The sequence below is a fragment of the Balaenoptera physalus genome, assembly GCF_965194825.1.
Source record: "Balaenoptera physalus genome assembly, chromosome: 16".
NCBI classification, from domain to species: domain Eukaryota; kingdom Metazoa; phylum Chordata; class Mammalia; order Artiodactyla; family Balaenopteridae; genus Balaenoptera; species Balaenoptera physalus.
Genome location: NC_138898.1, coordinates 83857773 through 83878636, shown reverse-complemented (window position 1 = coordinate 83878636; position 20864 = coordinate 83857773). Strand labels below are relative to the sequence as shown.

At 46.1% G+C, this 20864-nt stretch overlaps 1 protein-coding gene and 1 long non-coding RNA gene across 2 annotated transcripts in view; one reads left to right on the top strand and one right to left on the bottom strand.

Annotated features, from left to right (window-relative positions):
* HIP1 (huntingtin interacting protein 1) overlaps positions 1-20864 on the top strand; it is a 169913-nt gene that overhangs the window by 8003 nt on the left and 141046 nt on the right. The window lies entirely within an intron of this gene.
* LOC309646294 lies at positions 9458-12127 on the bottom strand. The gene is made up of 2 exons (XR_014255259.1): positions 10355-12127; positions 9458-9972 (listed from the first exon to the last, which is right to left on the bottom strand). It is a non-coding gene; the product is annotated as an uncharacterized lncRNA (long non-coding RNA).

Below are 20864 nucleotides of genomic sequence, written 5' to 3'. Positions count from 1 at the left end.
CCATATGAAAAAGTGTGCAACTTCGTTATAAATCAGGGAAGTGAAAATTAAAATTACAGTGAGATACAGGATGGCTGAAATAAAAATGAAAAAAAAATTGACAGTGCCAAGTGTTGGCAAGCATGTGAAGCAGTGAAAGCACTCATGCGCTGCTGAGGGGGGGCGTACACTGGTGCAACTGCATTGGAAAACAGCCTGGTATTATCCCAAAATTGAAGATAAGCACACCTAATAACCCAGCAAGTCCACAGCAAGCTATATACCCAACAGAAATGCATGCACATGCACCAAAAGATATTTAGAAGACTATTCATAATCATGTCTTGTAATAACCCCAAACTGGAAACAGTCCAAAAGCCCATCAGCAGTAGATGGATAAATAAATTGTGATCTAGTCTCTCATTGGGATACTATACAGCAGTGAAGATGAACACACTGTAGTTTCCCTCAACAACACGGGTGACTCTTGCAAACATAACGTTGAGGGGAAAAAAGGCAGACCCCAAAGGACAACTCTGAAGGCTTCCATTTATATTAAGTTCAAAAAACAGGCAAAACAAAACTGGGATTTAGGGGTGCTTGCTTAGATGATAAAACTGAAAAGAAAAAAAAGGGAGTGATTATTATAAAAGTCCAGATAAAGGTCATCCCTGGTGCAGGAGAGGTTAGTGATGGTAGGATGTTCAGAACAGGGGAGCTTCTGAGGTCCTGCCATCCATCTGTTTATTGGCCTGGGTGGTGGTTTATGATAATTCATTAAGCTGTCCATTTTTGCTTCATGCAGTTTTCTCTATTTATATATTTCAGAATGCAGAGGATTATAAAAAGGTTCCTCCCAGGGAGTAGGAGAATGTCTTAAGGAGGCTAAGTAAGAACCTGCCATTTAGATATCCACCCACCCTTTGAGGTCTCTCTCAAACACAGCCTCCCCCGTGAAAGCACTTGTGATGCTGCCCTAGAACTGGGAAATGTTTGATTTATGAATCACGCATATACAAGCAGCACACCCTGAGCCCTGCTGTAACACGTAGCCGGGAAGTTGACACCTATCATTAGCCCACATTTAGCATGGTGCCCTTGGCTCCCGTTCATGTGTGTCTTGTGTCTACCTTCCTTTGTGGCAGACGGGCCCTCATTTCTTTTTTTAAAAAAATTATTTAATTATTTATTTTTGGCTGCGTTGGATCTTCGTTGCTGCGCACGGGCTTTCTCTAGTTGCGGCGACTGGGGGCTACACTTCATTGCGGTGGCTTCTCTTGTTGTGGAGCATGGGCTCTAGAGCGCAGGCTCAGTAGTTGTGGCTCACGGGCTTAGTTGCTCTGCAGCATGTGGGATCTTCCCGGACCAGGGCTCGAACCCATGTCCCCTGCATTGGCAGGCGGATTCTTAACCGCTGCGCCACCAGGGAAGTCCCGGGCCCTCGTTTCTCACTCATCTTTTGGTGAGTTGCCCCAGTGTCTAGCAGAGGGCTTTACACCAGCAAAAGCTCAGGAGGTCTGTTAAATACGAAATAAATTAGGTGGTGAGAAGTTCTCAAAGGAGAGAATGAGAGAAGAAAGGGTGCCTCTAGGCTCAAAAGAAGCACATTTGAATAAACCAAAGACCCGGGTGATAGGCTTCTGAAACACAGAACAGGCTTGGCTCCTGTTCCGAAGATTTAGATCAAGCCAGGCATGATGAGCCACTGTGAGAATCTGGGAGCTTGGAGAATGTCACCTGGGAACATGGCAGAAACGCTGACCTTCTAACAGTGGTTCTTTGAGGTCTCCGTCTGGCTGTGTGGTCCCTGGGGCCAGACCATGGTGACAGTTCTTAGGCTAGACAGTTACTGTGTGTGTTATTATATCTTACTAGGCTGTCACGTGTCCCCTCTCCCATACTGGCCTGGAAGCAGATACCTTCTCTGTTCGGTTTTCCTTGGATCTGGCTTAACTGTTGCTATATTCTTCCCTCCCATTTCCCATAATCCTTCAGAGACAGGCATGAGCTCTGTGGTTTCCTCTCCGAGCAAGATCCAGATCAGCTTCCCTTGGAGTCACAGGTCATCCCAGGGCTCCACCTCTCTGGGCTTGGCACATGGTAGAAATTCAAAAAATATATATGTTGAGTGCCTTTTCTTTGTCAGCTCAAGTTCTTGGCTCAGTGTCTGGCCCCAAGCGACTCGTTTTTTTTAATAAATTTATTTATTTGTTATTTATTTTTGGCTGTGTTGGGTCTTCGTTTCTGTGCGAGGGCTTTCTCTAGTTGCGGCGAGCGGGGGCCACTCTTCATCGCAGTGCGCGGGCCTCTCGCTGTCACGGCCTCTCTTGTCGTGGAGCACAGGCTCCAGACGCGCAGGCTCAGTAGTTGTGGCTCACGGGCCCAGCCGCTCCGTGGCATGTGGGATCTTCCCAGACCAGGGCTTGAACCCGTGTCCCCTGCATTGGCAGGCAGATTCTCAACCACTGCGCCACCAGGGAAGCCCTCGAGCGACTCTTGATAAGGGTTCGTGGAATGAAGGATAAAATATTTTGGGTGAAGGACTGAATGGGCATCAACCATTTTTGGTCCCAGTTCTAAAATGTGAACCCTGATTTGCGAACCCTGAATCTGGGGTCACATGAGCACGATTGGAGCCACCAAGAGGATCCCTGAAGACACCGTCTCTCTGATGTAACCGTGGGTCGTCCTTGGGGACTTCCTATTGAATGTCAACTCCCTGACTCATGCTCGACAGTGACTTGCGATCTCCTGCTTCCCTTGAGACCCTTATTCCAGGATGGGATCTCCCTGTACAGCCAAGGCCTTGTTACTGCTGATAAGAAAAATCCGACTCAAAAAAGAAAAAAAGAAAAAAAAAAAAAAAAGAAGAAAGAAAAACCCAACCACCTAAACTTGGTCTCCATCTCCTGCCACAGACTTGCTCATTCTCCTTTGTTCACGGTTTCAGAGAGTCTCAGTTTATAAACCATCTCGGGCTGTTCCACCTGAAATTCTGCCAGTCATCCCAGGAGACCCCTCTGTTCTGCACCCCTGCAGCTAGTCACGGAGGCCTGTTGTTCCTGCCTCCTTGATTGCACGCCGTATCGCCCCAACTTCTCCACCACCGCCATCGCCTTCACCTTAGTTCAGGCCTTCATCTCAAGCCCGAGCTATTTATTGCATGGCCCACCCGGCCCTCCTGCCCTCCAGTCTCGACCCTCATGAGATCTACCCTCTCCTTGGCCGTCAGAGTTTGGTTTTAAGAGGTCCAGCTGTTTGTATCACTCCAGGTTTTAACAACCTCTGTTTGTTATGCGTTACTCTAAGCTGAAACCCAAGCTCCTTGTCACGCACACAGCCCAGCTTGGCCAGCCTTAATGTTAACACCCGCAGCCCTACCAAGCGCCTTAGCGCTTTCCCAGCACAGCCCACGGCTGCTTCATTCCTGGGTTTTTCCAGGTGGCAGCATTCTCGTCTGCCTAGAACGCCTCTCCCACTTCATCCACCTGCCAAAGTCTTTTCATCCATTAAGTCCCACCCTCGATGGCCCCTCCTCTGGGAAGTCTCCCTCCACCCCCACCCAGGCAGATTTACTGACTGCTATTTCTGTGTGTTCTGTGCTACCGTGTTTATCTGGGTGTCTGTCCCACACTGGACCGTGAGCTTCCTTTTAGCTTAGCCTGCTCTGTAGGCCTCCCCACCCTGAGCAAAGGGCTCAGTGCCCAGTAGGACCTCAGCAGATGTTTGTCAAATGAACTAATGGTGCATCTTAAGGACCTAATTGTATTTGATGGTTGCTGTAACGGAAAAGGGAATGGGCCCAGTTCCCACCCCAAGGCAGGTGCTTTACACCGAGGTGAACGCATCTGATCTGTGTCACATTGGACTGAAACGAAAGTTTTGGCAACACTGGTGGGTTCAAGGTGAGTGTTTTAGGAGTGGAAAATTCAGTGGGAGGGACAGATTTACAGAGGTGACTTCCGTGTGCAGGCACGGTACACCTAGAGCCAGCGGACTAGGAGCCTGATTTATGTTCTGTTGGTGGACTGATAGGTGTTGTTTCTGCAGCTCAGAAATGTGAAGTGAAATGTGGTAGGTAGAATAACGTCCCCACCATCAACATATCCACCTGTGACTATGTTCTGTTACCTGGCGAAAGGGACTCTGCAGATGTAATGAAGGACCTCAAGATATGGAGAGGAGCCTGGAGTATCCATGTGGGCCCAGTCTAATCACACATGCCCTTAAAAGCAGAGAATCTTCTCTGGCTGCCAAGCAGAAGAGAGACATGGCAGAAGGGGAAGTCAGAGGGATTCCAAGTGAGAGAAGGATTCAATGTGCCATTGCTGGCTCTGAGATGGAGGGGCCGACCTGCAGGGACCCAAGGGAAGCCTCCAGAAGCTCAGAGTGGCCCCTGGCCGACAGCCAGCAAGGACACGGGGACCTCGGGTCTCGAATAGCAAGGAATTGAATTCTACCAACAACTGGAGTGAGCTTCAAAGCAAATTTTCCCCAGAGCTTCCAGCAAGGATTGCAGCCTGCGGACACCTTGATTTTAGCCCAGTGAGACCTTGTTGGACTTCTGACCTATGGAACTGTGAGATGGTGAATGGGTGTTGTTTTAAGCTGCTAAGTTTGTGATAATTTGTTACAGCAGTGATAAAAGCTAATACAGGGTGGTAACAGGTAACACACGCTCCAGGGCAAGAAGCCCAGTGGAGCCCAGGCCTCGCTGCACAGACAGGCCACACTTTTAAACCTAGAGGAACACTTGTTATTTCATCCATGCTTGTTGTGGCTATAGATAAAACATTGGGTTTCCACGCTTGGCACTTATTCACAGGTGCTTTATCCTGGAAAAAACAATTCAGCAGCCTGTTCAAAACATTCTTTCCTGCGGGGCCATGGAGTTCTCTGGTGCGATTCCAAGTTTGAGGATCATAGATGTAAGTTACTTAGCCTTAAAAAAATTTTTTTTTGATCAAGTGCTGTGCTGTCTATTAAAAAAAAAAAAGGCAGGTGGGAAATCCCACTGTTACTATAGGATCCTGATGGTGTCTTTGCTTGAGGGAACTGACTTAAAGGCAGGAAGCACAGGTGGGAATAAATGAAGGGCTTCCCGCAGGGTGGGCCTGCTGTGTCCTGAGACTTACTCAGGTTCGCTGGTGGTCTGGAATGTTCCCGTATCCTTGGGCTTAGCTGCAGAGCAGCCAGGAGGTCCTGGAGCTCTGGATTAAGAATTGGGAAGCCTGGCCTCTCCTGGCTGTGGTTCTCTCTGTTCTGCCATGTTCCCTACCCTCTATAGTTCTGTGAAGTGAGGGGGTTGGATGAGATTGCCCCAAAGGCTTAGAAAATTGGGATTCCTTGCAAGTGCAGTTACTGAAGCAACAACCATGTCAGAATTGGCTGCCTTCTAACAACACCTGGCCATTGTTACCCCAGCTTTTGGTTCTCAGCTTCAGACACTGAATTCTGTTTGGCTTTTCTCTCTGTGTGAGACCTTTCCTCCTGGATAACCCTGGCTGCACTTAGTTTCTATGGGTAACTTCTTCTGCGTTGGTCAGATGGGCCTGTCCCCCCACCAAAAGAACTGGCCTCCCAAAGTCACTCAGAAAACACCCAGTGAGAAGCCCTTTGCAATTGGTCACTTCTGCCCAGGCACCATCTTCTGTCTTCTGCTTAGAACTGCCAGATGCATCTGCCCAGGCTGAGCACTGCACAACTTTGGAAGTGTCTTTTGATTTTCACCTTCCCAGTGGTAGCCCATCAGGCCTAACTTTGTAGCATAAATTTCTTTTCCAGAAAAACTCTTTGACACTGAATCAGAGGCCACATGGAGTGTCTGTCATGATGCCATTGCAGTGAACTTGAGGCCCGACCTATCAAATCTATTCGATTTAGAGAATGTTAGAGCCAGACAGGATGTGCGAGATTCAAGCTAGCAGCTACAGATGTGTTTCTTTAAATTTTACAAATAAACCTGAAACCTGTGGCCAGGGCATAAACACTGATTTTCCACAGTCTCCACCACTCCCTGTTGTCTTCTGCCAGCCTGCTTCATGCTCTGACCTTACCTCCCTGGTTCCTGTTGTTATATAGATATGACCTCTGATTCAATCCAGTTTCCTAAAGGGAAATGAAGATTAGAAAAGAAAAATAGAGTCCATACTGCAAGTCACTGCCCAAATTTGAGGCAGACCCAGTTGTGTCTGGGTCTGGCTTGTGCCCCAAGACTCTGTAGACGTGATGAGCATGGGCTTTAGAGCCAGACAGTTTACCTGCCTGGGGTCCCAGGCAGCCCGCTTTACAGAGATGCTGGTGGGCATAGGTTAATCTGGATCAATGAAGTAGAGATTTGTTGAAAGAGCATCTACAGTAATAAAAATACCTACCTCATAGGGTTGTTGAAAGGATCAAATGGCATAATACATAAAAGATGCTCAGTGCATTGCCTTCCACGTGGTGAGCACTCGGAAATATCAGCTCTTATAATCATTCTCTTACTTGTACTTAGTAACATCTGAGTTTGGGGGTTAGTGCACTATTTGGCACAGAGTGTAGGCACGTGGCTGTTGGATAAGTAAATGGATGGGTCTTGGTCTGGTTTGTCTGCTCCCTGATGAGGCCCGGGTTGAGGTTCATCTAGACAAGAACCTACACAGGGAAGACCCCGGGTTTTCAGGGGTGCCGTTTCAGAGGGTAGTGTGCAGAACCACAGGAGGGATTACCCGGAGATCTCAGGAGGTGTTTTCCTGGACCGTGACCTGAACACATCGGCCTGCCTTTGCACAGGATCTCGGGTGAACCGCCTGCTTGGAGGAATCTGCATTTCTGGTTCTAAGGCCACAGGAAAGACATTGAGGCACAAATCTGGCTCAGAGGTGACAGTTAAGGTGACAGAGGGCATGCAGTGAGAACTGCCCAGTCTGGAAAGACAGAGGCTGAAGCAAGGATGCAGACGGGAACGAACACAGGCCCCCAGGGCAGGGCATGGGGTTTGGGTCGAGGCTCTACCCATGACTAGTTGTGTGATTTTATTTTCCTTAAAGGTATACACGTACAGGAGGTAAGAGTCAGTTCCACAGGCTTGTTACCAAAAACCAGCAGTCTCCTGGCCCAGTTCTTTCTCCCTCCCCAACTATTTCCTGCTTAAACTGCTTTCATTATAGCCATTAGTATGAACCTGCCATTACATAAGAGAAAGATCTCACTTTCATTAATGTAGGTGCCTTCCATCCCCTGACAATCACTTTCCCTTCATTATCCCCCCAGAGTTTTAACTCTGTATTCAGTGTCAACTTTATCATGACCCTGTACATGCTAGAGACAGCTAAGCCCCTCCTATATATACATATTTTTATTAATTAATTTATTTTTATTTTTGGCTACATTGGGTCTTTGTTGCTGTGCGCAGGTTTTCTCTAGTTGCGGCGAGTGGGGGCTCCTCTTCGTTGCGGTGCGCGGGCTTTTCATTGAGGTGGCTTCTCTTTGTTGCAGAGCACGGGCTCTAGGCATGCGGGCTTCAGTAGTTGTGGCACGCGGGCTCAGTAGTTGTGGCGCACGGGCTTAGTTGCTCTGCAGCATGTGGGATCTTCCCAGACCAGGGCTCGAACCCATGTCTCGTGCACTGGCAGGCAGATTCTTAACCACTGCGCCACCCGGGAAGCTCCCCCTCCTATATTTTGATATACATTCCTGCATGCATTTTTGTTATTCCTGGAGTAATGAATTGTCTTTGTTTGTTTGGGTTCATCACTGATTTATCTAGGACCGTCCCTCCAGTGTGTAAATCACCACCTACTTAATACAGTACGTATTGTCAGTTTCATCATCCTAGGGTCAAGTGAGAATGCGGATGGGCAGGGGCTTGGTAAGGAGTCAGGAATCATGAAGATGACCTAGACTGGGGATAATGGCTGCAGTCCGGAACTTTCTTCGCAAACCTCCAAACTGGACGGTAATTATAGGGCAAATGAAAGGATACCTCCCTGTGAAAACAGTGGGGACTAAAGCACATCCAACCCAAGAGGCAAAATAGGCTACACGTGTTTCCAGGTCCATGAGGAGTTTGGATCGAGTCATAGATGATGTAGCTGGGACTTATGAAGGGAAGTCTGAGCGATTAAGCGTGTCCTTATGTCGTTGAGAACAACCTGCATCTCTCCCAGACCCCTCCTCCAGGAACAGCTGAGCCTAGGAGTTTTGAAAATTTATTTTCATTTATTTTGAGTGCCAGTTGAGTATATTTAGAATGTGTTTTGTCATGGAAAACGGGGAATAAAAACCAAGTGATAGGAGAGAGTCTTAAATGTCAGGGGAATTAGGCCTCAGAGTGAGGGGGCAGGCCTGGGTAATGACTGGCTGTGAGACCCCCTAAAGCTCTGTTTCCTCATTTGCAAGTTACTTTACATAATAGTATAGGCCTGCAGTCTGTTATCCCCACAAAATCCCAGAGGCTCTGGAAACCTAAAGTTCTTTTCAAAGTTTGGTACCTGACCTGTTCTTGTCTGGGCCTATTTATAGTCTGTTATTTGCCCATCTTAGAATGGATGGTCATATGATACACTGCAAAGACGTTACTGTGTTTAATTAGAAGGTGTTACCTAGACCCCCAAATTCCCAAACACACCTGGCCCGCAAGAGTTTGGGATAAGGGATTGTGCCCTGGAGTGCCCACTCCATCGTGTTGTTGGAAGGGTCTGAATATGATACCTCAGATAGAAAAGATGAAGCACTATGCCAGGCAAATAGTAGGTGCTCAATAAGTAAATGTTAGCTGTTATCCTTATTATTCATTGGTTTTAGAATCACACTTGTAGAACTAGGAATAATTATATTAACATCCAAGTCCAACTTCCTATATTCAGTCAAGGTCATGATGAATTATTTTAAACTAGAAAGACTTGAAGTAGCAGCTTGGTGTGTAATAGCATGATCCAGAGACAGAACTGAGTTCAAATCCTGTCTCTGTTACTTACCACCTCTGTGACCTTGGGCAAATGCTTTAACTTCTTTGCCTCAGTTTTCCCATCTATCTAGTGGGGGTAGTAATACCTCTCGAATGGGTTTGCCCTGAGGATACAGAGAAAGTCAGAGAGGGCAGTGTATTGAAATGAATGACGATGTAGACTGACCTGGGCACATCACCTATGTGGCTTTCTTGCCAAAAGTGCATAACCTCAATTTAATCATGAGAAAACATCAGACAAACCCAAATTGAGGGATGTTCTACAAAATAACTGACCAGTCCTCTTCAAACATGTCAAGGTCATGAAAGACCAGGAATGACTAAGGATATGTGACAATTAATACAAGCTGGGATCCTGGATTGGATCCTGAAATAGAAAGAGGACACCGAGGGGTGGGAGAGAGGGATAAAATAGGAGTTTGGGATTAATATATACACTACTATATATAAAATAGATAACCAACAAGGACCTACTGTATAGCACAGGGAACTATGCTCAATATTCCTTTTTTTATATATATAAATTTATTTATTTATTTTTGGCTGTGTTGGGTCTTCGTTACTGTGCACGGGCTTTCTCTAGTTGTGGCGAGCCGGGGCTACTCTTCATTGCGGTGCGCAGGCTTCTCATTGTGGTGGCTTCTGTTGTTGCGGAGCATGGGCTCTAGGCGCGCGGGCTTCAGTAGTTGTGGCTCACGGGCTCTAGAGCACAGGCTCAGTAGTTGTGACGCATGGGCTTAGTTGCTCCACAGCATGTGGGATCTTCCTGGACCAGGGCTTGAACCCATGTCCCCTGCATTGGTAGGCGGATTCTTAACCACTGCACTGCACTTCACTGCACTGCAGGGAAGTCCCAATATACTCAATATTCTGTAATAACCTATAATGGAAAATAATCTGAAAAAGAATATATATGTGCATATATATATATATATATATATATATATATATATATAAAATAACTGAATCACTTTGCTGTACACCTGAAACTAACACAACATTGTAAATCAACTATACTTCAATTAAAAAAAAAGAGGATAGGGCTTCCCTGGTGGCGCAGTGGTTGAGAATCTGCCTGCCAATGCAGGGGACACGGGTTTGAGCCCTGGTCTGGGAAGATCCCACATGCGGTGGAGCAACTAGGCCCGTGAGCCACAATTACTGAGCCTGCGCGTCTGGAGCCTGTGCTCCGAAACAAGAGAGGCCGTGATAGTGAGAGGCCTGCGCACCGCGATGAAGAGTGGCCCCCACTTGCCGCAACTAGAGAAAGCCCTCGCACAGAAACGAAGACCCAACACAGCCATAAATAAATAAATAAATAAAATAAAATAAAATAAAATTTAAAAAATTTACAAAAAAGAGGATATTAATGGAAAAACTGGAGAAATCCAAATTAATTTTGTAATATAGTTAATAATATTGTACCATGGAAAAACTGGAGAAATCCAAATTAATTTTGTAATATAGTTAATAATATTGTACCAAAGTGAATTTCTTCATTTTGATGATTTTTCCTAAGGTTATATAAGATGTTAGTTAATATAAGGGGAAGCCAGGCAAAGATGTACAGGAACTTTGTACTATTTTTGCAATTCTTCTGAAAGTCTAAAATTATCTCAAACTAAAATGTTAAAGAAAAAAAAAAGAATGGCATGTTGCTTGGCAAACGTTAGTCAGGACTAAGTAAGTGTGCATTCCTCTACTCCCTTGGGTCATCGTGGAGACCCCGGAGACCCCACGCGCAGAGGGACAGGACAGTGGTGTCTGAGGAGGGAAAGTGTGGAAAGTCTAGGTTGCATTGGAGGAGGGAGCAGATCTGGTGCCTTTTCCAGAGAGGAGCCACTTTGAGTGCCCCAGGTCTTCAAGGGAGAAATGGCGTAAGACCTTTGTCTGCAGTCTGGCAGATGTACTTCTATTGGCCTCCTTCTGCTGCAGACGGCCTGGCCCACGTAGTTAAGCACTTAGCAGTCAAACAACCTTAGCTCCAGCTCCAGTTTGGTTACTTATCTTGCGGGGGGGCCTTGGGAAAACTCCTCATCTGGAATATGGGGTAACGTACTGACATCTGGGCTCAGTGAGTGGGTTGAATGAGAGGGCCCGGAGCAGTAGCCAGTGCTGGTGCTGGTTTCTCCTCCCCATGAAGCCTTCCTGAGCGGCCCCCGTGGAAGTGCCCATCGCCCTCCAGGTCCCCCACAGCAGTCACTTTGTGTCCCTCCAAGGGCCCTTTCTAGGGACACCCTTCTAAGTCCCATGGATTGTGTATCTTGTTTGCCCCATGACTTAGAGCTTTGTAAACCAAAGGGCTTTGCACGTGGGGAAATGCACAAATGTGGTTAGTAAATGAGTGGGTGAGTGAGTGAATGAATGAATGAGTATATGAATGTCACTGAATGAATGAGTGAATGAGTGAGTGAGTGAGTGAATGAATGAGTAAACTGATCTCCCTCCTGCCTCTCTGAAAGAGGACCATGTACCACATTCAGTTATCGGCCCAAATACTTGCCTGGTGTCAGGCTGTTCTCTCGAACGACTTTGGTGGTGTTCAGAGCGAACACCCTTTTATTATGGTTTTTCTCCCTCTATCTTGGATGCCAGTCATCGCTCCAGAAAAAGCAGTCAACTCCTTTCTTACACTGTTTGAACATCTCCAGCTTTAAAGCTGTTTGTCAGTACTTCAGAATTCTCCAGGCCTCTCTCCTTGTTGCTGAGAACTTTTTGCCACAGGAAATCAGACTCATTTTAAGGGCCAAACAGTCACTAAATATAGCCTCCTGGCACAGATATTTAAAGAGCTGCGTTGATGATGTTATGTCTGAAGAGAGAAGACAGAGAAGAAAATAACTTTTTTTTTCTTGATAGAAGAGTGAAGTTATACCAGCTTTTCTGTGGGTCCACAGGGAGCAGAGTGCCAGTGTGGTGTCGGTGTCTTAATTATGAAATCACCGGCTTAGTGCTTGGGGCCAGGGAGTCATTTCTTGTTAATTCCTTCTTGTCTGTATTTAAAACTACCTCCTGTCCTGGAGAGTTACCTCGGACGAGTGTGCCCTCCCTGTCAAGCCCGGCATGGCGCGGGGGGCGGGGGGAGGTGGAGTGCACAGGGAGGTGTAAGAGCTGCTCTGCCCACTCCTGGGACCAGCATTTTTCCACGGACGGTGCGGGGGGATGGTTCAGGCATAATGCGAGCGATGGGGAGCGATGGGGAGCGATGGGGAGCGGCAGAGGAAGCTTCACTCGCTCGCCCGCCACCCACCTCCTGCTATGTGGCCCGGTTCCTAACAGGCCACGGGATACCGGTCCGTGGCCCAGGGGGTGGGGACCCCTGCCTCATAGCACGTATCTGGTGTGTTTATCCCGTAGCATGTGGCTTCAAATCTCATTTGCCACGGTAGCTTTCTGGTACCTGGAGATGCTTTCAAGTTCATTTCCATGTTAATGATATTTTTTTAATGTGTTTTTCTCTAGTATGTCTACATATTGTGGGGGAGAGGTCATATGTATGGCAGCTCAGTCTGCTCTTTTTATCTGAGTCTTAGTCCCCTATTATTCATCTTCTGCAGCATAGCCAGAGAGCTTAAAATTAAAAAACAAAACAAAACATAAATCAGATTATTTCACTGTCCTGCTTAAAACCTTCCAGGGGCTTCCTGATTGCTTAGAATAAAATCCACCTTCGTTAACTGAACTGTAAGGTCCTCTGTAAGCTGCCCACACCCTCACCAGCCTCAGCTTGCTTACCATGTGTCAGCCTCTTGCTCCTGTCTTAGAAACTTTGCATCTGCTCTTTGCTTTCCATCCAGTTGCTGCCTCTTTAAAGGGGCTTCTTCTGACTCCCCAGAAAGCTGTACCCACTCACTGTCTCATCAGCTCACTGTATTTTCTTCATGACACTTACCACTGGGTAGAGTCACCTTGTTTATTTGTTTTCGGGTTTCATCATTTGTCTCCCTCCCACCACCAATGCCAGAATGGGGGCTTCATGAGCAACAGAAGGATCTGTGTCACTTGCAGTTACAACCTCAGTCTCTACCACAGTGCAGTGGGACAGCAGTTAACCCCGGGCTTCTCCTCTGCAGGTCAGATCAGTCAAACCCCTGCCACCTCTCTTCAGAATTCCTACCTGGAATCTCCCAGGAAAGAACGGCGGAGGTAGAGTCAAAGTCCAGTGTCCCAGTTCTGGCTGCAGGGCACGCTCCCCGTGTGATCGTGGACGAGTCACTTAACTTCTCCCAGTCTCCATTTTCTCATCTCTCAAGTGAGGACCACCGTACAAGATAGAGTTTTTGCTAGAATAAAATGTGAATGTTCGCACAGCCTTGGGCGGGGCGAAGGCAATCATTCTCATTTAGGGGCAGAAGTATTCACGTCTCAGTGAGGGGCTCCATGGGTGCTCCAGGGTCATGAAGCCCCGTGAGACTTTTCTCACCCCCTTCTTATTGGTGTCCCTCATACATCGTTTTTTTTTTTGTCTCTGGGTGGCTGTACAGGCGGTAAGCATCATGTCGGCCAGCCAATAAATACGTTTCTGAGGGCTTGCTCTACGTGACAGGTGTAAAAACCGGATCCCACCCTCATGGAGGCTCTGCCTGGTCCCTGGAGGACAGGGGTGCCGTCATCCTCTTTAGCTTGCTCTACAAAGTTCCATCAGCGTTTTGGATGCGTGGGTTAGTTGGAACGCCTGCCAAGAGGAAGACCTGCCCGACGGCCTTCGTCACTCAGCAGACAAGGTTTCCCAAGCGCCTGCAATGCCAGGCGCCAGGCGTCGTGCATGAATCAGACTTGATTGCTGAGTTTAAGTTGCTCCTAGACCCCAGGAAGAATGGGTGGGCTGAACGGTCACTGTGATCTGATCCGCTAACCACAGAAGCAGAGGATGCTGGCAAGGGTGGGAGGAGCCCAGCAAGGCAGGATTAACTGTCTCAAGTTGCTTATTAAAGAGCCCGGGGCCACACTGAGTCTTGCCGTGATTCTAAAAGTGCTTCTAAACCTGACAGCTGTGGACAAGAGTAGAAAGCTCCATGCAGACTGGAGGAGCTGGGGAGGCCTGGGGGCAGGTGGGTCTGGAGGAAGACTTTGGAAAATGCGGTGGGGCGAGCCGGGGGTGGGGGGTGGGGGGGGAGGCATGGGGATGGTGTAGCTGAGGGGAAGAGGGAGGGGGAAAGCATGAGTGAACAGGGAATACTGCAAGCAAAGCAGAGGCCGCAGACTGGCAGCCCAAGGGCTGGATTCTTTTGTGGGCTTGTTTCGTTTGGCCCACACAGTGTTTTTTAAAAAATGGAACTCAGTGTCTTTACATGGAAAACACACTCTTTCCTTTACCACCATCCTTACCGTTCCTCGTTTTCATCCCTGGCCTGTCTGAACACATTTATGGACCTGCCCTGTTCACTGAAAACCCAGAAGAACCAATGGAAAAGGGTCTTAGAATTAATAAGCAAGTTCACTATAAGGAATAAAAGTGTTAGGAGTGAGATTATAAAAACGAATAATATATTTCCCTATATATTAGCAAGCAGCTTGAAACTATACTATAAAACAGATCCTATTCAGAGAAGCAGCAAGACCATAAAATATCTTTGTAAGAATCTATATAATCGTTAATCCTTCACTTATAATATATTTATTGAGTGTCTGCTATGTATTTTATTTTAAATTAAAATTTTTTAAATTTACTTAATTTTGAGGAAGTAATACACTTACTTGATTAAAAAAAAAAAAGCAAAAAGTCTCCCTCCCACTCCTGTCCCCCTACTGCCTCGTTTCTGCTCAACTCCAAGAGAGAGAACCGCTCACTTACTAATTTCTTTTTGTGTCCATTCAAATATTTTATTTTTATGTATAAGCAAATATACATATACTGGAATATTACCCTCTTCCCCACTTTTTATATGAATGATAGTTCAGAATCACTTTTTCGCTTAACCAACTATCTTGGCAGTTTTTATATATCAGCAAATAAAAGGCTTCCTCATTCTATTTCACAGCTGAATAGTAAAAATATTGATTTGAGATAAGACCATGGGCTCCAGAGTAAAATTGCTTAGATTTGAACCTGGTTCTGTCTCTATGACCTTGAACTAATTATCTCTCTGTGTCTTAGTTGTTTTCATATGTAAGTGGAAATGATAGGTACCAACTCATACTGGTGCAAGAATTTAGTGAGATGATGCTTATAAAAGGGCTTAGAACAATGTCTGGCATCTAGTGAGCCCCCTAAATATTAGCTGCTTTTCTTATTCTTCTTATAATGATGAATATACTATACATGCAGGGTAAGGTAAAGGAATAAGGAGTGACTTTGGGGGGGGAGGGTATATGTGATAGAGGGGTCCTGATGAAAATTATAAGACTTTACTGAGAGATATAAAGCAGATGTGCTAGTGGAGAGACGTACTTTGTTTCCAGATGGAAACTATGGAATTTGTAGAGAGGTCATCTCTTCCTAGTGTAATTTATACTTGTCTTATTTGTAACCAAAACCCCAGTAGAATTTATTTTGGAACTTCAGTTTTTCTAAAATTTATCAGGAAGAATAAATAAGAAAAATTTTAAGGGCTTCCCTGGTGGCGCAGTGGTTAAGAATCCACCTGCCAACACAGGGGACACGGGTTCAATCCCTGGTCCGGGAAGGTCCCACATGCCGTGGACCAACTAAGCCCATGCACCACAACTACTGAGCCTGTGCTCTAGAGCCCGCGAGCCACAACTACTGAGCCTGTGAGCCACAACTACTGAAGCCCACGTGCCTAGAGCCCATGCTCCGCAACAAGAGAAGCCACCTCAATGAGAAGCCCGCGCACCACAATGAAGAGTAGCCCCCGCTCACCACAACTAGAAGAAGCCCGCGTGCAGCAACAAAGACCCAACACATCCAAAAATAAATAAATGAAGTAAATAAATTTAGAAAAAAAAAGAAAAATGTTAAAACTTTGAAAAAGATTGCAGTGAGGAGAAACTTTCCCTACTAAATATCAAAACACATTTTAAAGATTAAAATAGTGACTTACTCGTTTAAGAATAAGTAGATCAGTAGAATAGTATAAACAGCCCAGAAACATACTTTATACACATGTAAATTAATTTTATGTCAAAGGTAACCTCACAAGTCAATAGGAATGGAAGGATTATTTAATAAATTAGGTGGGGCTCGTTTGGGAGAAGAGGATGTTTTTGATTCTCACCTCAAGCTGCATGCCTGTATAAATTCCAAACAGATAAAAAAGTTAAATTTGAGGGGGAAAAAAATCAAACCATTAGAAAAACACTTAAAGAAGGTAGAAGGAAGTTCGGGGTAGAGGAGGACCTTTGAGTTTTAAAGCAGTCAAAAATATCACAGTGAGGACTTCCCTGGTGGCACAGTGATTAAGAATCCACCTGCCAATGCAAGGGACACGGGTCCGATCCCTGGTCCGGGAAGATCCCATATGCCGCAGACCAACTAAGCCCGTGTGCCACAACTACTGAGCCTGTGCTCTAGAGCCCATGAGCCACAACTAAGCCCGTGTGCCACAACTACTGAGCCCACGTGCCACAACTACTGAAGCCTGCGTACCTAGAGCCCATGCTCCGCAACGAGAAGCCACCGCAATGAGAAGCCTGCTCACCACAGTGAAGAGTAACCCCCGGTCGCCACAACTAGAGAAAGCCTGCGTGAAGCAACGAAGACCCAACACAGCCAAAAACAATAAAAACAAGAAAAACACAGTGAAAACAACGCTGATTTATGCGATCACAAAAAGTTAAGGGTTCTGTATTAGTTTTCTAGGTTGGCTGTAGTAAAGTGCCATACACTAGGTGGCTTAAAACAACAGATATTTATTGTTTCACTGTTCTGGAGGCTAGAAGTCCAAAATCAAGCTGTTGGCAGGACCATGCTCCCTCTGAAACCTCCAGGAAGAAATCCTTCCTTGCCTCTTAGTTTCTGGTGTTTGCTGGCACTCCTTGGTAGCCTGTGGCTTGTAGGCGCGTCACTCCAGCCTCTGTCTCCGTGTTCCTGTAGAGTTCTCCCTGTGGGTCTCTGTGTCTCTCTCTTCTTATAAGGACACCAGTCATATTGGGTTAAGGGCCCATCCTTAACCAGTGTGATCTTATCTCAACTAATTACACATGCAACAACCCTATTTCCAAATAAGGTCACATTCTGCAGTACTAGGGTTTAGGACTTCAACATATCTTTTTGGGGGGACGTCATTTAACCCATCACTGGCTTCGTATGTCAAAGCGCAACACAGGACTTCAGCTAAAGTAGCGGATTGGCTGCACACCTTCATCTCCCAAGATTTGCTACAATAATAGTGAAAATAAGAATGATGAAGACCCACCAAGACAAAGAATGAGAAAGGGATCATTATTAAATGAGATACTTAACACAGTTTGGAGAGGATGGAAGAGATGATGACAGGAGGAGGGCAGATGTGTTCTGCTGGGTGCAGAGGCACTTGAGCTTGGAGACATCATGGTGGGGATGGGGGTCAGGAGGGAGGCGGGACTGAAGTCAGGTGGAGAGGATGTCCGTCTGTAAGAACTGACCACCCCCCCTGCCGCCCCCGCTGTATTCAAGCAGGCAGGCATTTATACTGCAGCTGTGGACCAGGTGGGAGAAACTGACCCAGGGGAGATCCTCACTCAGAAACTCCTTGTTGGGAATTCCCTGGCGGTCCAGTAGTTAGGACTCTGCACTTCCACTGCAGGGGGCACGGGTTCGATTCCTGGTCGAGGAACTAAGATCCTGCTGGCCCGCAGCGCAGCCACACACACACACACACACACCCAAAAAAAGAGAAAAAAAGAAAAGAAACTCCATGTGGCAGAGGGTATTGAAAACAAGGGATTAGCCTGGAACCTTCACTCCATCCAGATGAGCCAAGTACATCCACCTCCCAGGCAGGTGATCAGAAGGTGCTTCTCTGGAGAAATTCAAGTCCTCAGAGCAGTACTCTCCCCAGCCTGATCTCTGGGAGGCCCGGAGGGGGGCTGGCTCCCTGTGCACCCTCCCTAAAACGAAATTTGCCAGTTGGTACATTACACCCCCCGGAACTTCCACATGGAACTTCCAATTAACTTTTTAGAGCCACACAGCTGATAGAAACAGCTAATCAAGGATTAGCCATCGGGGACTTCCCTGGTGGTGCAGTGGTTAAGAATCTGCCTGCCAATGCAGTGGACACGGGTTCGAGCCCTGGTCCGGGAAGATCCCACATGCCGCGGAGCAACTAAGCCCGTGCACCACAACTACTGAGCCTGCTCTCTAGAGCCCATGAGCCACAACTACTGAGCCCGCATGCCACAACTGAAGCCCTCACGCCTAGAGCCCATGCTCCTCAACAAGAGAAGCCACCGCAATGAGAAGCCCGTGCACCACAACAAAGAGTAGCCCCCGCTCACCACAGCTAGAGAAAGCCCACGCACAGCAATGAAGACCCAACGCAGCCAAAAATAATTTAATTAATTAATTAATTAATTATTTTAAAAAAGGATTAGCTGTCGGATAAGGAAAGGCAAGCCCCTGCATGAACAAAAGAACTTAACAATCAGGAAAGAGCAATCTATAAAAAACAAAGACAATGCCAGTTCAGAAGAAAACTTCAGGAACTTCCAAGTAGTATTCTCATAGAGTTCAAGAGGGCAGTGAACTCAAAATTTCAGTAGAAGATAGAGGAGCTAAAGCTGAAGAAATCTTTCACAAAGTAGCAAAAAAGGACAAGGAGTTGAGAAGTACAGAGAACAGATGAGAGTCATGGAGAATCAATCCAGAATGTTCAATATAAACACACTTAAGAGTTCTGGAAAGAGACACAGAGGCAACAGAGGTGAGGAAATCAGAGAATTTGTACAAGGAACATAATTGCAGACCACCAGTTGCCAGCATAATAAAAGACACGCCAAGGCATAACATAGTGAAATTTTAGAACACCAGGTGTAACGAGGTTCTACAAGCTTCCAGAGAGGAAAAACAGGCATCAGGCCAAGGAATGAGAGTTGGATGGGACCAAATTTTTTCAAGAGTGACTCTGGAGGCTAGGTGTTGCATGCCCCCCGGGGTTGTGGGGGAAGAGGATTTTCTGTCAATTTCATACCCAGCCAAGTGACTAATAATAAAGTGTGAAAGCAGAACAAAGATATTTCCAGATAATCTAGGATGCAAAAAATGTATCTCTGGGAATCCTTTTACTGGAGGGTGGACTTCAGCAAGACAAGAGGAAGGGGGAACGTGAGATTCAGGAAAAGTGGATCCAGCACAGGCAAGTGGCAAAGGATGCTGAGGGTTGCCTCCTGGAGATGAGACACCCCACACAATATCCGACACAGCAGAGCAGTTGGGAAACTTTCAGAACGTGTATGTAGGAAATTATGCAACTAAAAGAACAGAGGAATTGTTAACTCCCAGAAAAGTAAAAAATTGAGCAAGAATGGAAATGTAATCATCCCTTTCCACTTGAATCTGTGCTGAGTGACATTTCTTTTTTTAAATTTATTTTATTTATTTATTTTTGGCTGCGTTGAGTCTTCATTGCTGGGCGTGGGCTTTCTCTAGTTGCAGAGAGCGGGGGCTACTCTTCATTGCGGTGCCCGAGCTTCTCATTGCGGTGGCTTCTCTTGTTGCGGAGCACGGGCTCTAGGTGCACGGGCTTCAATAGTTGTGGCTCGCGGGCTCTAGAGCGCAGGCTCAGTAGTTGTGGCTCAGGGGCTTAGTTGCTCCGCGGCATGTGGGATCTTCCCTGACCAGGGCTCGAACCTGTGTCCCCTGCATTGGCAGGCGGATTCTTAACCACTGCACCACCAGGGAAGCCCTGAGTGACATTTCTCTGTAGTCATCATTTAAACACTGATTATTTCACTAATATATTTGTATAACTATGATGAGAAGATGAGGAAGGAGAGGTGGTGGGAGGGCTAAGGGAATTATATCTTATCTGTCATAATAGGAAGTCATTAGGTAACATTTAAAATTAGTAAATGAAGAAATGGCAGCCTAAGTATATTAATTGGACATCTCGAATTCATTATGAGAAGGGAAAAGAGATCAAAAGCATGACTGCCTTTGGGAAGTAGAATTGGGAGGATGGAACAGATGATGGCTTGTTGATGATTACAAGCTGTCCTTACCACTTGATTTTGGTGGTGGTGGTGTAAAATTTCACATAACATAAAATGAACCATTAACCATTTGAAAGTATACACTTCAGTAGCATTTAGTACATTCACAGTGTTGTGCAACCTCTACCCCTGTCTAGTTTTAAGACATTTTCATGCCCCCCTGCAAAGGAAACCACATACCCATCAAGCAGCCCCTCCCCACCCCCTGTCTCTTTCCCCCCACCCTCCAGCTCCTGGCAACCACTAATCTGCCTTCTGTCTCTACTGATTTACCTATTCTGGAAGTTTGATTTCAGTGGAATCACGCAGTATGTGACCTTTTGTGTCGGCATCTTTCATTTAGCATGATGTTTTTGAGGTTCACCCGTGTTGTAACATGTCTCAGTATTTCATGCCTTTTTATGGCTGAATAATATTTTCTTGTGTGAATAATACCAGCTTTGTTTGTTTATCCATTCAGTAACTGAAGGACATTGGGGTTATTTCCACTTGGGGCTGTTGTGAATGGTGAGGCTATGAACATTCATTGTTCAAGTATTTGTTTGAATACCTGTTTTCAATTCTTAGGGTATAAACCTAGGAGTGGAATTGCTGGGTCATGTGGTAATTCTATATTTAACTTTCTGAGGAATTCACAAACTCTTCCACTGAAGTTACACCATTTTACATTTCCCACCAGCAGTGTATGAGGGTTCCAGTTTCTCTACATCCTTGCCAACATCTGTTATTTTCTGTTTTGTTTTTGTTTTTTTTAATAGCCACCCTAGTGGGTGTGAAGTAGTATCTTGTGATTCTGATTTGCATTTCCTTAATGACTAATGATGTTGAGTATCTTTTCAGG